General features: G+C 37.4%; 1 protein-coding gene across 1 annotated transcript in view; it reads left to right on the top strand.

Moving 5' to 3' along the window:
• MAP3K4 (mitogen-activated protein kinase kinase kinase 4) overlaps positions 1-14,385 on the top strand; it is a 114,798-nt gene that overhangs the window by 1,008 nt on the left and 99,405 nt on the right. The gene's annotated exons all lie outside the window — the stretch shown is intronic.

Below are 14,385 nucleotides of genomic sequence, written 5' to 3'. Positions count from 1 at the left end.
CTTTGCATCCCAGAGTAAACTTGCAAACTGCTGCCCCCTGTCCCTTATAATGAAAATATTGCAGAGTTCCTCTTGCATCTTACTGTCTTGCTCTGTACTTCCAGGAATAAGGCAAATAAGTGTCCTCTTTATTTTTACTGCTTAAAAAATTTTAAAACAAATTCTGTAGCTGTAGTTAGAACTGAACACAGGAACCATATTCTGGCTTGTCGACCCACTCAGTTCAGATTTGTTTTATTTTTATAAGCTGTGAAAAAGGTCATTCTTCATTTTCCTAAATTCTGAGATACTTCTATGAACTTTTAAGGAACAACTTCTCTAAATAATATTACATGGTATAATGAGAATTCATTTTGTTCCTTTTGAATACATCTAACATTTTTAGAACTTTTGTCAAGTAGCTTATTATGTAAATTCGTTAGTAAATTATTTTTGGGCTTTTTGATTTAAGTTTTTCTGTAAGAATAATAATAGTGAACACTTACTAACTGCTGAAAATGTGCCATTTTCTTTGTTTCCTTAATTTGTACAACCACCCTATGAAGTAGGTCCTGTTATCTCTTTTTTACAATTGAGTAAACAGGCACAAAGGTTAGGTGTTTTGTCTAAGTTTTCACAGCTAGGCGAGCTCAAGTCTGGCTGCACGTTGCACACCCTATACACCTTGAAGAAGAGGCTTGATTTTATTACCCAAATGGGCAGATCAGAGGTTATAAATCTGCATAATGGTACTTACTGGGAAAAAACAGATGTGAACCTTCTTAGGTCAAAGTAAAAAGGGCAGAGAGAAGTGGTAATGTGCCGAAAAATCACTTTCTCCAATGGTAAAAAGAAACCTTGATTTTTTTTTTTTTTTCAGTCAGGTTTTTGTCTGTCTTTGTTATAATAAAAATAGGTCAGGATAAATGGGCTTCATCCAACTCTAAGGGAACAGCAGTGTGCGGAACAAGAAGATCTTAGAAATATTTTTCTTAGCAACATTACAGTTAATTTTATAATAGCAAATCTGTAAAACAGATTACTTGACAAAGCTGTGATTTTCTCTTTTGTACACACCCTCATTGTCACCACCACCTCTTCAATACGCAGAGCTGACCTCTGACACACTGTAGATCATTAGTAAAAGGTGCTTTAGGGGTTCTGCCACTGTTTATTTGAATTTCTTTTATTTGTGTTTAACTTTTTAAAAGAAGCTCAGTATGCACGTTCAAAATGACAGACGCCACGTTTTGACACTGGAGACCAATAAGGTGGTGATTTATGCTCCCAGGTTAACTGGTTTTGGGACAGACAAAATAAACTCTTTCTGCCGTCTTTGTTCGTGTACTTTATGTTAACGTGTCATTGATTAGGAAGGCTGCTGTAATGCATAGGTCTTTTGTAGGATGCAGGTCTACACATGTTGGCCAGTGCACCCCTGTGGCAGGTGCCAGCCCAGCACATCTGCTTGGTGCGTGCTGACGTGAGAGTTATGCAATCACCAAGGAACACAAAACAGGTTGAGAGGAGATAGTACTCTGTTATAGTTTTACTGCTTATTGTCAGTCGTGGATACTTCTTGTTCTTATTTTTGATAAAGAATCCTAAGGGTAGCAGTTGTTAGTGATTTAACTTAGAAGTAAACATTTCTTATAATTTCTTTTTCAAACTTCTGGGTTGTTTGTAGGAGGATCCTGAGATTACAAGGAGAGCTATTAAAACTAATTTGGAACAATTTACTTCTGTGATTTCTTGAATCTGCACTTAAAAAAACAGAACTTGGATATTAAGGCTGTTAAAAGACTGCTCCAATCTGTAACTTTTCATTTAAAATATTTATGTTAAAATAGCCTCATTTGATCTCATTTACTGACCTTGAAAAGTACATGTTACATGAACTTAAAAATACCTTTTTTTTTTAAACCAAGGTACTTTTATTTACTATTTATATAATATGGTTCTTGTAAGTTCCTTTGAAAAAAATGGGTTTCACTAGTAAAAGAGTACTTGAATATTCTGTCACTCCTAGGCTATTTGATCTCTCTCTCAACTTGAATGTCCCCTTTGAGCCTACATGTTTCAGTCTTGACATTGGATGTCACCTATTCTCCCTAGCAAAATCCACCTTCTGGTGCAGCTGCAGACTGCCTGGGCAGCATCAGGGATGGGCGTGGCTTGAGACCATTATACCATGAGATCCCATTGGTGGGGGCAGCTTAGGGCAGAGAAGCTGAAACCATGTAGCAGCAGTAACAAAGGGCTCCAGTGATGGCAGAAGCTTTCTCATGTTCTGAAATGGGGACAACTTGTCTCTCAAGAAGAACTTCGTGCTTCCCTTTAATTGTCATATTATTAGAAGTTGCTTCCACTTCCTCCACATGTCTTTTGGTGTCTTGTAAATCTTGTTCTGAGCTCTACCTGAAATATGGGGATATAAGGTCTTGACTGCTTACTGGATACATTTGCTTTAATAACTTCCTGTTACTTAATAATTCCTCATTTCTCAATGATAATCTTTTTACTCCTAGTATTCTATTGTCCCAGCCTTCTTATTTGACTGGGTGGTATGTATTTTTTTTAAAGTCACTTACATGTTGCCAATCAGTAGGTGATTGGAAATAGTTTCTTTAAGGGGAAAATAGAAGAAATGTCAGGAAAGGAGTTTGGGCAATCAGTGTCTGCTGTGGGTCTTTTTGAGCTGGCATTGCCTTGGCAGGATAAGATAAGCAAGGTCCAGGTCCTGTTCTTCACCTCCTTCTCAGCTTTGTCTACACCTGGTGGGCCAGTGTATTCTTTTGCCTATAGAAAGCCAGAGTATAATTAAGAAATTGATTGGTGAACATGACATCAGCAAGGGAAATTAGTTGAATGATTTTAGCGACTAATGCTAACAGACCAGGAAGGTTGGCTTGCATCCCTATCAGATGTACCCCTTTCTTCTAATATGAGAGCATGTGATAAACTCTTAGGCTTTCATTTCCTTAGACTTCTGAGGCTGCTTTTTTTTTCCCCCCCTCTTGTCACTAACTTCCCTCTGTTAGTTGGGTTATAGTGTGTTTGTTTATAATCTTCAGTCTTACTTTAATTAGGTTATGACAGACCTTGCTCTTCTGGCCATACTTTGAGGTATTATTGTATCCTTGTCCCTTACAGACATTTGTTAAACCCTCAGTGCTAGATTTTTACTAGTGGTAAGTCCCAGAAGGTCACCTAACTGTCTCCGCCCACCCCATAATCCACCCTCCTGCCACCACCCCCCACAAAGAATCCTGTGGCATAGCTTCTGAGAAAGGTGTGGCAGAGATGTCAGTGGTTGGTGCTTTCATAAAATGCTTTTTGACTCTTGTGAGTATTATGTTCAAAAAAAGATCATGATGGTATGTGGTTTTTCTGGATTTAAATCATTAAATTGAAAAAAATTTAGAACCACGTTAGAATTCTGTGCAGCTATTAAAAACCATGTTTTTAAGGAATATTCAGTGACATGGAAAAATGCTCGTGACAGAGGTCCTTCTAGAAAAGTCTTTATAGGTAAGTGGGACCTGAGTATCCAGTTTTTAAAAGATTGTCAAGTAGTTCTGATGTCCACATACTCACCACTGTGTTCAATGAGAACAGATTATAAGACAGTATTTACAGAACGTGGTAGCCAAAACTTGAGGTGGCTGCTCAGGTGGTATATATATTCTCCACCAGTTATGTCTGTCCTTCCTTTGTCCTTGCTCTCCCTCATGGTCATCTCTTTCTCTGTTGGCTGTAGCTCCCTGGTTCAGGTTGGACATGCCCTTTTCTTATGTGTTCCTGTCTGTGTAGGGGTGGACACTTGACCCAAGCCAGGCCATTAGGATTCTTTCCTGGGATTTTTAGAATTGGAGCTGGAGGAGAGCAATGCTCTTTTTAATAACCAAAATATATATAATGTGGAGTTCTGAGCCTGGAGCTAGCTAGCTCCCTGAAGTTGTAGTCAGGCTCCTGGAGAAGTAGTTTGGTCTCAGACAGTAGCATTAACCCCCAGAGAAAAGGCAGAGAGGCCAGAAGAGCTCTTTGACCAATTTCTTTTTATGCTAGATACCTCCATTTTTTTCTTGATTTGATATGTGAGTTAATAGATTCTCTATTTTTGCTTAAACTCTGAATAATTTGCATTGGGCTTCTTAATCCCAGCTAATGCTCAGTATGATCCCATTTTAAAAAAGTGTATATGTGCATAGAAAAAAAGATTGGAAGGATTCATACTAATTGTTTCCTAAAAATTTTTTATATTTAACATGTTACATGTTATTTTATAATCAAAAGCTAATTATAGAGCCAAATTCTTTTTTAAAATTTTATTTTATTTTATGTTAATCACCGTACATTACATCATTAGTTTTTGATGTAGTGTTCCATGATTCATTGTTTGCGTATAACACCCAGTGCTCCATTCAGTACGTGCCCTCCTTAATACCCATCACCAGGCTAACCCATCCTCCCACCCCCCTGCCCCCTAGAACCCTCAGTTTGTTTCTCAGAGTCCATAGTCTCTCATGGTTCATCTCCCCCATTGATTTCCCCCTCTTCATTTTTCCCTTCCTACTATCTTCTTCTTCTTCTTCTTTTTTTAACATATAATGTATTATTTGTTTCAGAGGTACAGGTCTGTGATTCATCCGTCTTAACACAATTCACAGCGCTCACCATAGCACATACCCTCCCCAGTGTCCATCACCCAGCCACCCCATCCCTCCCACCCCCCACCACTCCAGCAACCTTCAGTTTGTTTCCTGAGATTAAGAATTCCTCATATCAGTGAGATCATATGATACATGTCTTTCTCTGATTGACTTATTTCACTTAGCATAATACCCTCTAGTTCCATCCATGTCATTGCAAATGGCAAGATTTTGTTTTTGTTTTTGTTTTTGATGGCTGCACAATATTCCATTGTATATATATATATACCACATCTTCTTTATCCATTCATCAGTTGATGGACATCTTGGCTCTTTCCACAGTTTGGCTATTGTGGACATTGCTGCTATAAACATTGGGGTGCATGTGCCCCTTCGGATCACTACATTTGTATCTTTGGGGTAAATACCCAGTAGTGCAATTGCTGGGTCGTACGGTAGCTCTATTTTCAACTTTTTGAGGAACCTCCATACTGTTTTCCACAGTGGCTGCACCAGCTTGCATTCTCACCAGCAGTGTAGGAGGGTTCCCCTTTCTCCGCATCCTCGCCAACATCTGTCGTTTCCTGACTTGTTGATTTTAGCCATTCTGACTGGTGTGAGGTGATATCTCATTGAGGTTTTGGTTTGGATTTCCCTGATGCCTAGCAATGTTGAGCACTTTTTCATGTGTCTGTTGGCCATTTTGATGTCTTCTTTGGAAAAGTGTCTGTTCATGTCTTCTGCCCATTTCTTGATTGGATCATTTGTTCTCTGGGTGTTGAGTTTGATAAGTTCTTTATAGATTTTGGATACTAGCCCTTTTTCTGATATGTCATTTGCAAATATCTTCTCCCATTCTGTCGGTTGTCTTTTGGTTTTGTTGACTGTTCCTTTGCTGTGCAAAAGCTTTTTATCTTGATGAGGTCCCAATAGTTCATTTTTGCCCTTGCTTCCCTTGCCTTTGGTGATGTTTCTAGGAAGAAGTTGCTGCTATAGAGCCCAAATTCTTAACTAGGGGACATTTATAATTTTAAATGTCCTTTGAATTGTTACTAAAATTGAAACTGATGAGATTCTATGTTTTATATAAAGAGAGTATGGTTACCAAATTTTAAATTATCTTAATTACTTAAGTTTTCTTTTTTCTTTTTTTTTTTAAAAGATTTTATTTATTTATTTGACAGAGAGAGAGAGACAGCAAGAGAGGGAACACAAGCAGGGGGAGTGTGAGAGGGAGAAGCAGGCTTCCTGCCGAGTGGGGAGCCCGATGTGGGCCTGGGATCATGACCTGAGCCGAAGGCAGAAGTTTTCTTTTTTCAAATGTGTTTTTAGTATCTATGAACTAACTGAGCTGACTATATTGAGATGGTTTGCTTTAATTATTTAGTTCATCCCGGGTAACAGAATTTGTAGATTAGAAATAGCATCAGCAGTGACAAAACAGAGGACTTGTTTTATGATAGTCTTTCATATTTGTAGTACTACTATTTAGAATCTATGACTGTATCTTCATCATGTATGTTATGTTAAAATGCTTTCCTCTTTTTAAGAGGCAAATGCAAAACCACTGTATTTTAAAAGGAACATTATTCCTTTGGAAAGTAGGTGTGGTAGGTACATTCTTCTATTTCCCACAGACCTCAGACTCGTGTAATGGAGTGCAATTTGCCTTTAGATATTTATTCACTAACAGCATAGGCAAAATGAGAATTTGTTTTTTACCTATAAGAACATTCATTTGTCATATTTTGCAGACATTGGTAGAAGTATTAGTCTCACGGATCATTTGGATGCCAAATGTTTATAAAGTACCAGGGAAAGCTATTAAGAATATATTAGGCATTCTATCAAAAGCATTTCATAAGTGGATTTCATTTCAACATAATTTCAAAAGAAATAAACCTTCTGTGGAGAAAAATGGATACTAAGCTTTAAAGCTGATCAGATTTGATGTTTCCAGTGAAAGCCTTTTGTGCATATGAGCAGGCTATTTGAGGATACTGCTGAACTGTAGAGTGTTCTGAATAGGGCTTATTAGAGGATAGCTAGTTTAGAGATGTAAAATTAATAGAAATTGTCAACCTTTTTACTCTGTCAGTGGGAATATTTTGGAAGAAAATTTAATACATGCATTATTTTTATTGTATCATTAAAAATCCTAAAGTCTTGGGGCACTTGGGTGGCTCAGATGGTTAAGCGTCTGCCTTCGGCTCAGGTCATGATCCCAGCGTCCTGGGATCGAGCCCCGCATCGGGCTTCCTGCTCAGCGGGGAGCCTGCTTCTCCCTCTCCCTCTGCCTCTCTCCCTGCTCATGCTCTCTCTCTCTCTCTCTCTCTGTATCTCTGTGTCTCAAATGAATAAATAAAAAAATCTTTAAAAAAAAAAATCCTAAAGTCTTTTTTGTGTAGGAACATAAAAATGTAGGTGTAACATGGGTTTCTTTAGTTTATTCAAATAAGGAATTAAGTATTTACAGTGCAAGTCTTATGGGTGGTAGGATTGTTAATATTTGTTTAGTCCAACCTCTCAGCCATTGCTTATAGAATTACAGGAATTAGAGCTGGAAGGGAATTTGGAGCCCTGCTCTGTATTTTAGAGATGAGTAAAGCAACCTAGAGAGACTGCTGCTTCCCCAAGGTCACAGCTTAGAATCCAGGTCTCCAGGCTCTTACTTCCCTTTCTTTCATGTCACACTGTGCTCCCCTGGTTAGGGTCCAAAGCTAAAGGGGCTCTTCAGTCTCCTGATTGCCTAGCCCAGCAGCAGCTCACACCCACATGACTAGTTACTCGGCAACTGTGGAATACTCTATTTTCTGGATTAATTAGACTTTCCAGGATATAGCAGTGATGAAAGATTCATTTTCAGAAAAAAAAAAAAATGCAACCCTCCCCCCCGGAAAATTCCCCTAAACTCAAAAAAGATACATACCTTTTTTTTTTCTTTTTTTTAACCCATGAAACTTTAAGTTCACAGAATAAAGAGGAACTAATGCTGAAACCTTTTTGTTTATCTTGCTGTTCTTTCTGTACTCAGTCTTTAGATTAAGTAGACAGTAAGATTGTAAATTCTCTTCTGGGGTAGTGATATTGATCTGGCTGTGACTGTGACCTACATTAAGAAATAAATGTTACAACAGTATGTGTATGCTATATAAGCGAAGTAAAAATTTGTCCAATAATGTTTGACTTTGTAATGTATGATACACTCTGATAATTCTGTTCTGTCCTATTAAAAAAATTGTTCACCATGATCCATTAAATTGATTTTATTACCCACCAACAGGTTGTGACCCTCACTTTGAAAAACATGACTCTACCAAAAATAAAAACAGGTGCTATTGAACTTTATTCCTTGTCCCTTGAGATTAAGTCAGGAGAATGGCACAGTATTTATCCACCAAGTGATCATTTTGAAGAAGCCGGGCAAGGTTAGGATCTAAATATTTCTTCCTCGAAAACAGCATTATTTCCTGAAGTCAAGAATAAAAGTGCATCTTACCCTTGCCGCTCAGGGCTGTTCTCTTCGTTGCTTATCCTTAAAACACAGGAACTGTAGGGATGCCTGTGTGGCTCAGTTGGTTAAGCGTCTGCCTTCAGCTCGGGTCCGAACCCCAGGGTCCTGGGATCAGAGTCCCACATCGGCCTCCTTGCTCAGCAGGGAGCCTGCTTCTCCCTCTGCCTGCCACTCCCCCCCTGCTTGTGCGCATGCTCTCTCTCTCACAAATAAATAAATAAAATCTTAAAAAAAAAAAGTAAAGGTGAGTTTAGAGTTTAGGATTAATTTTGGAGTAAAGTTGGGGTTGGAATATATGAATTTCTTAGACAATTTATTTTTTTCTAAAACACTGATTTGTATTTAAATTTTTTCAAATAGAGTGGACCCTAAGGGGAGAGGACCCCATTTTCCCCTGCTGTGTATGTGTGTGTGCGTGCACGCACATGCATGTGTACACAGCAGTTTTCAGTGCAGTGAAGTCTATTTTTAAGAGAAGATGACCTGGAGAGTTGTCTTTTGCCCTTCCTTCTTTACCCTGTTAAGTAATTATTTCTCCTGTGCTAGGTATTCTCTTAAGCATTACTTACTTCAGTCAACCTTTCTTTGACCTCCTTCTCCTCTCCCTGGGATTAAAGGAGGTCCTTTTGTTGTAAGTCTGCATGGCCCTTGTGCTTCGCCACTCCTGAGTGTGTCACCATTTGTAATGCTATATTTGTGTGAATGTTTATTTATTGTGCCATTCCTTCAGTAGACATTCAGCTCCATGCAGACAGGGACATTGTTTTGCTTATTTTTATATCCCAGTTCTTGGTACTGCGTCTGATCGTTAGTAAGGCTCTCAACTGATACCTGTTGGATGTCAGAGGTGGTGACTATATTGGTTAGATCGTGGATTTGGTATTACACAGATGGCTTCAAATCTTACCTTTGGTTGTTAGCTGTATGCTTTTGGGACGTTATAAAGCCTCTCTCAGACTCAGTTCCTCATTTGAGAAACAGTAGTAATAGTAGCAGCTACTTTCTGGGTTGTTAAGGTTCAGTGAAATAATGGTCTTTTATATAAAGTACTCCGTCCATATTGGTTATCATGGTTATAGTTCTCTTTTCTTCCTTCCTTTTTGGCTTAAAATGAAAAAAGGGAAGTCTGTTGTAATTAATTTTCTTAAAAAGCCATCACATATGCTTAGAAACTAGTTACTTTTAAAAATAGCTGCAATCATCTGCATTATTCCAGAAACATTTGTTTTTTCTGTGCCTGCAGAAGTCATAGAAGAAAGAAAAAGGATTCAGGGACCCGAGTTTTCCAAATTCTTTCTTTTGCTTCAGTTACTTGATTTATTTTGCATATTATCCCTAAAGGTGTTTGGAATTCTGACTTGGTGGGTCATAAACCATGCTCCTAGAATTAGAAGCGTCACACTACCAATGGAGTGACTTGTTTAGGTTGGTCAGCACAGCCCAGTCTTTTTTTTTTTTTTTTGATTTCTTTTTAGTTGTTTATTTAACTTGACGTCTTTATAACTTAGGTCAGTACTGTTCATTTTTTAAAATGTTGCATGCTATAATTAAGAGTAGTATTTTTCAGATTGATCTAGCTGCTGCCTCAGAAAAGCAAATAAAATTTAATTAATAAAACTAACTTAATATGCTAGAAATCTCTCAGATTATAAAAGCAATACATGTCTATTGTGGAAAAATCTGAAAAGTATAAAGAAGAAAATAACCATAATCTTACCACTTAAATATAGTTATCATTAACATTTTGGCATATTTATATCCTGGGTTTATCTATGTCTGCGATATATGTATGTTTATATATATACATACACATATGTATATATACACACACACTCATATATATACATTTTTTTCTCCATATAGTTTATCTTCAAAAGCTACCATATCATAAGCACCTTCCTATGGTGTGAACATATTTACTGACGAACAGTATTCCTCTTAATGTATATACCATAATTAAACTAATTGTTCTTGAATTATTTTATACTACACATTTCCACTTCTTATTAATGACTTGATAAAAATCTTTATATAAACTTTTCAGTATTTTAGATTATTTCTTTAAGATAGATTACTAGGTCATAAGATATTTTGAGTTTTTAGACTCTTGATATGTTGCGACATGTCCTTTTAGAAGTTTTAGTACTAAGTTGTTTTACTCATACTAATGTGAAAGACAAAAATGCACTGGATAATCTCAGTTACAAAAGCATAGTCTACTAAATTGTTATGAGTTACAGATAGCTTAAGAGAAGAGAGAAAGAGGTTCCTTATATATTCAGAAAATAAAACATGAGTACAGCAACAGTATTCCAAACAAAACCCACAGTCATCCTTCATCAGTGCATTTGGTCCTAGGCAGTTCTGGTTCTGTTTGATGTTCAGTTAGCAGCTTTATGAATCCTCCTTCTTGGCTAGAGTTTGAGAAATCCTGACTCAGCCCACTGGTGTGGTCTCAGAGCTGTTTAAACATGCTCTCTGAAGCCTGTACCCCAAAGTACCTGGCATAGTCCTTTTCCCCAGGCTTTGGGACAGCCTGTCTTTGTTGACGATGGGCACTCTGGCCTAGAGATGATCTCAAGTGTGCTTTCAGGAAAACAGCAGAGTAAAACAAAAACCTATCTGTAGGTGATGGAAAACGTAAAGTGACTCTGGTTAACTTACTACTGCTAATTTTCAAAAGTGTAAGATCCAGTAAGGATTCATGATAAGATTAAGGCATTTGATAAGATTTGGGTGTTTCTGTGACATGCAAAACAAGATAAAAGTCAGTCCAAAAATCTTTAGACAAAATATTTATAAACATAATGATTAACTCTACTCTCAAGAAAGAGTGGATATTATGTCTAATTTATGAAAATGGAAAACACATAATATAGAGAAAAAAGATCTTCAGATATAACATATAATAGTCTTGAAATAATATGCCAACAATATACTAAACATATAGTTGGAATATACCAAGAATATATGAAGAATATCAAGTAAAAAGATTTTGTAAATCTGGAATAGGTCTTAAACATCTGTGTATGTATAAAACTCCTGGATTCAAATTAAAGCAGTTGTGACTAAGTGAACAATAGAGAAAACTAACTGAATTAGGCCTGAGGATACGGCTGTTGTCTAATATGGCTGTTGTCTAATTTATCAGGCTCCAGCAGCCTGATAAACAGAAGTGTTGTCATGGACAGTGCAGCATTGACAGTTCTGTAGGAACTTCTCATACAGCAAACCATTTTTGGAATATTTAGGACATCTTAACCCAGACAAATTTAACCTAAGCATCTGCTCTGATTTAGTAACTCATCAATAGTAACACATCAAGTAAGTCAAACTATTTCTAGCACCTCTCCTTTTACAAGATGAAAAAACAAATCTTTTGTGATTTTCCAAGGACCGTGTGGGAAATCTCAAAGACAGTTTTAGGTGTAAAAAAATACCATGTAGGGTTTAATTTTGGGAAGGCAAAATATCAAAAGTTGTCAGGAGTTTTGAACACTTTAGTTAAGATAGGATTATGGATTACCAAGAAGTGATGCTTGAAATATATATTTGACCAAAGTGACAATAAAGATTTTAAAAGTAAACATAAGGGGTAGCAGGATTGTAAAGGACCTTTCCTACAGGAGAAACTTTTGCTTTCTTAAATAATGAAGGACGTAGTATTCAGGCAATTCAGGCAGTGTGGGAAGGTTCATTAATGGAGAATGTCTCAAAGAGGAGGGAGAAAACTTGCTTTGTGAAACATGGAGATCAAGGAGGAAGATAGAGGTGGGTCTTATTTCCTCATAGGCAAGGACATGGTGGCCCTTCAGGTTAGTCACTTCTTGGAGCACAAAAGGGTGGGGGTTTCTTACTCTTTGCTCTCATCCAGGAGCACAGGGCTCAGATGAGATTGAACAGTTGTCACAAGTGATGGGTGTAAGTGCCCAGCTCACTGTTGTGTTTTATTTATAACATTGAGTATCTTCATTTGCACTGAATAGTTTGAAGTAATTTACTAAATTGTGAATTTCTGGGCATAATTTTTATAGGCTCTAAAAAATGCTAAAGAAAGTTTTTTCTCTTTTTAAGAAATTGCTTTGGTTCATATTTATTTTGGTGGTTTTGTTCTTGACTTCATTTTTAGCGCCTAATGTTTGTTTATTTAACTTCTTGAAATGAGCTTTTAAAGAGTAGTATTTCATCTAATATAGGATGCCCTTGATTGTAAGATGCACTATAATTTTATATATCATGGAGGAAAAAATACTGCAACTGAACTATGACACAGTGCATTTTATATCAGTTATAAGAAGCAGTGTAATATCAGATGTTAAAATGTGGAAAAATGTATGTTTTAAATTCAGTGAACTATGCGGAGGTCTTAATCTTGCTATTTTTTAAAAAAGATTTTATTTATTTGAGAGAGAGAGAGAGCTCAAGTGGTGGTGGGGGGCAGAAGGAGAGAACCTCAGGCGGACTCTACACTGAGCGCCGAGCCTGACGTGGGGCTTGATCCCACGACCTGGAGATCATCGAAATCAAGAGTTGGACACTTCACCAACTGAGCCACCCAGGCGCCCAGCTCTTGCTTTTTTTAAACTTAATGTGATGTATATGGTGGTATATATACAGAAGAAGCTGCTGGCTTCTACAGGATCCTGATAAACTCACGAAGAATAAAAAAAAAAAAAATTGGGATGGGGTAGAAAGAAAGTGGGATGTAGTGATTTTTTTTTTTTTAAAGATTTTATTTATTTATTTGACAGAGAGAGACACAGCGAGAGAGGGAACACAAGCAGGGGGAGTGGGAGAGCGAGAAGCAGGCTTCCCGCCGAGCAGGGAGCCTGATGTGGGACTCAATCCCAGGACCCTGGGATCATGACCTGAGCCGAAGGCAGACGCTTAATGACTGAGCCACCCAGGCGCCCCTGTAGTGATTTTTATTACATAAAATTTGGCACAATCTCAGTCTACCAGTAGGAACCTTTTTTGTGTAGCAAGCTCTGTGCTCACTCCCATTGAGTGTTTTCTGATGTTTCTATTCCAGGAAGCCATTTGTGATCTTAATTAATTTAACCAGTCCTTTGTTGGACTTTTAGGGTGTTTCCATTTCTTTTGCTATTATAAACAACAATGTTCTGAGCATTCTTTTTAGCTCAATCTTTATGTATATCCAGATGTTTTATTAGGATAAAATTCTGAAAATGTAATTGCTGTAAAAGAGTATGCATGTATATATTTTTAGTTATTGTCTGCTATTCCTTAGGAACAGAATTTTACATAGTGAGTTTATTATGGTAGAAGCAACTGTACAGGCTGTTGGCAGAATTTGATAATACAAAGATGAAAGAGAGGAGTCGACCCATTAGGCAGGACCGGGTAAGTTCCTCAGATTGTTTTATTTTACATTTTTGTATACTATTTCTCGTTGTACAATGTCACACAAATATTTGTGTGTATATGCAGCATATCGCCTGATCAGTTGTCCAGAAGTGAACATGCCCTGTTAGAGATCACTTGTGTGGGGAAGCAGACCAGGAGCAGTATCCTGGAAATCCTCTCTTGCCCCACTCAGCCACTTTTCTGCCTCTTCTCATTACCCGGACCCCTACTCAGATTTTACAGCTTTCATGCAGTGTGCTGTTGGTGAGATTCATCTGTGTTGTTTGTTTTGGACAGTAGTGGTTCTTTTATTCTTGTTGTAAAATGTTCGGTGTGGATGTATCACAGTGTATTCATTCAGTGTTTTTTTTTTTAACCATAGTAACCATTTTTTAAGTGTACAGTTCAGTAGTGTCTTAAGTAAATTCATTCCCACTGTGGTACATTGAGTCTCTAGAACTCTTCATCTAGTAAAAGTGAGATTGTGTACTCATGAAGTAACAAGTCCCCACCCCCCTCCCTCCAGCCCCTGGTGACCCCCATGCTACTCTCTCGTCTACTTGCCTATTCTAGGCACCTCATGTAAGTGGAATCATATGGTATTTGTCTTTTTGTGACTGGCTTCTTTCACTTAGCAGAATGTCCTCGAGCTTCATCCATGCTGTGGCATGGCAGAATTTCCTTTTTAAGGCCCAGTAATATTCCATTGTATGTGTATACCACATTTTGTTTATCCATTCATCTGTCCATGAACACTTGGTTTGCTTCCATCTTTTGAAGTTTGTATAATTTTATTTTATTTTATTTTATTTTTATTTTTTATTTTTTTAAAGATTTTATTTATTTATTTGACAGAGACAGAGACAGCGAGAG

The sequence above is a fragment of the Neomonachus schauinslandi genome, chromosome 8 (assembly GCF_002201575.2).
Source record: "Neomonachus schauinslandi chromosome 8, ASM220157v2, whole genome shotgun sequence".
NCBI lineage: Eukaryota > Metazoa > Chordata > Mammalia > Carnivora > Phocidae > Neomonachus > Neomonachus schauinslandi.
This window is presented reverse-complemented; position numbering and strand designations above follow the sequence as displayed.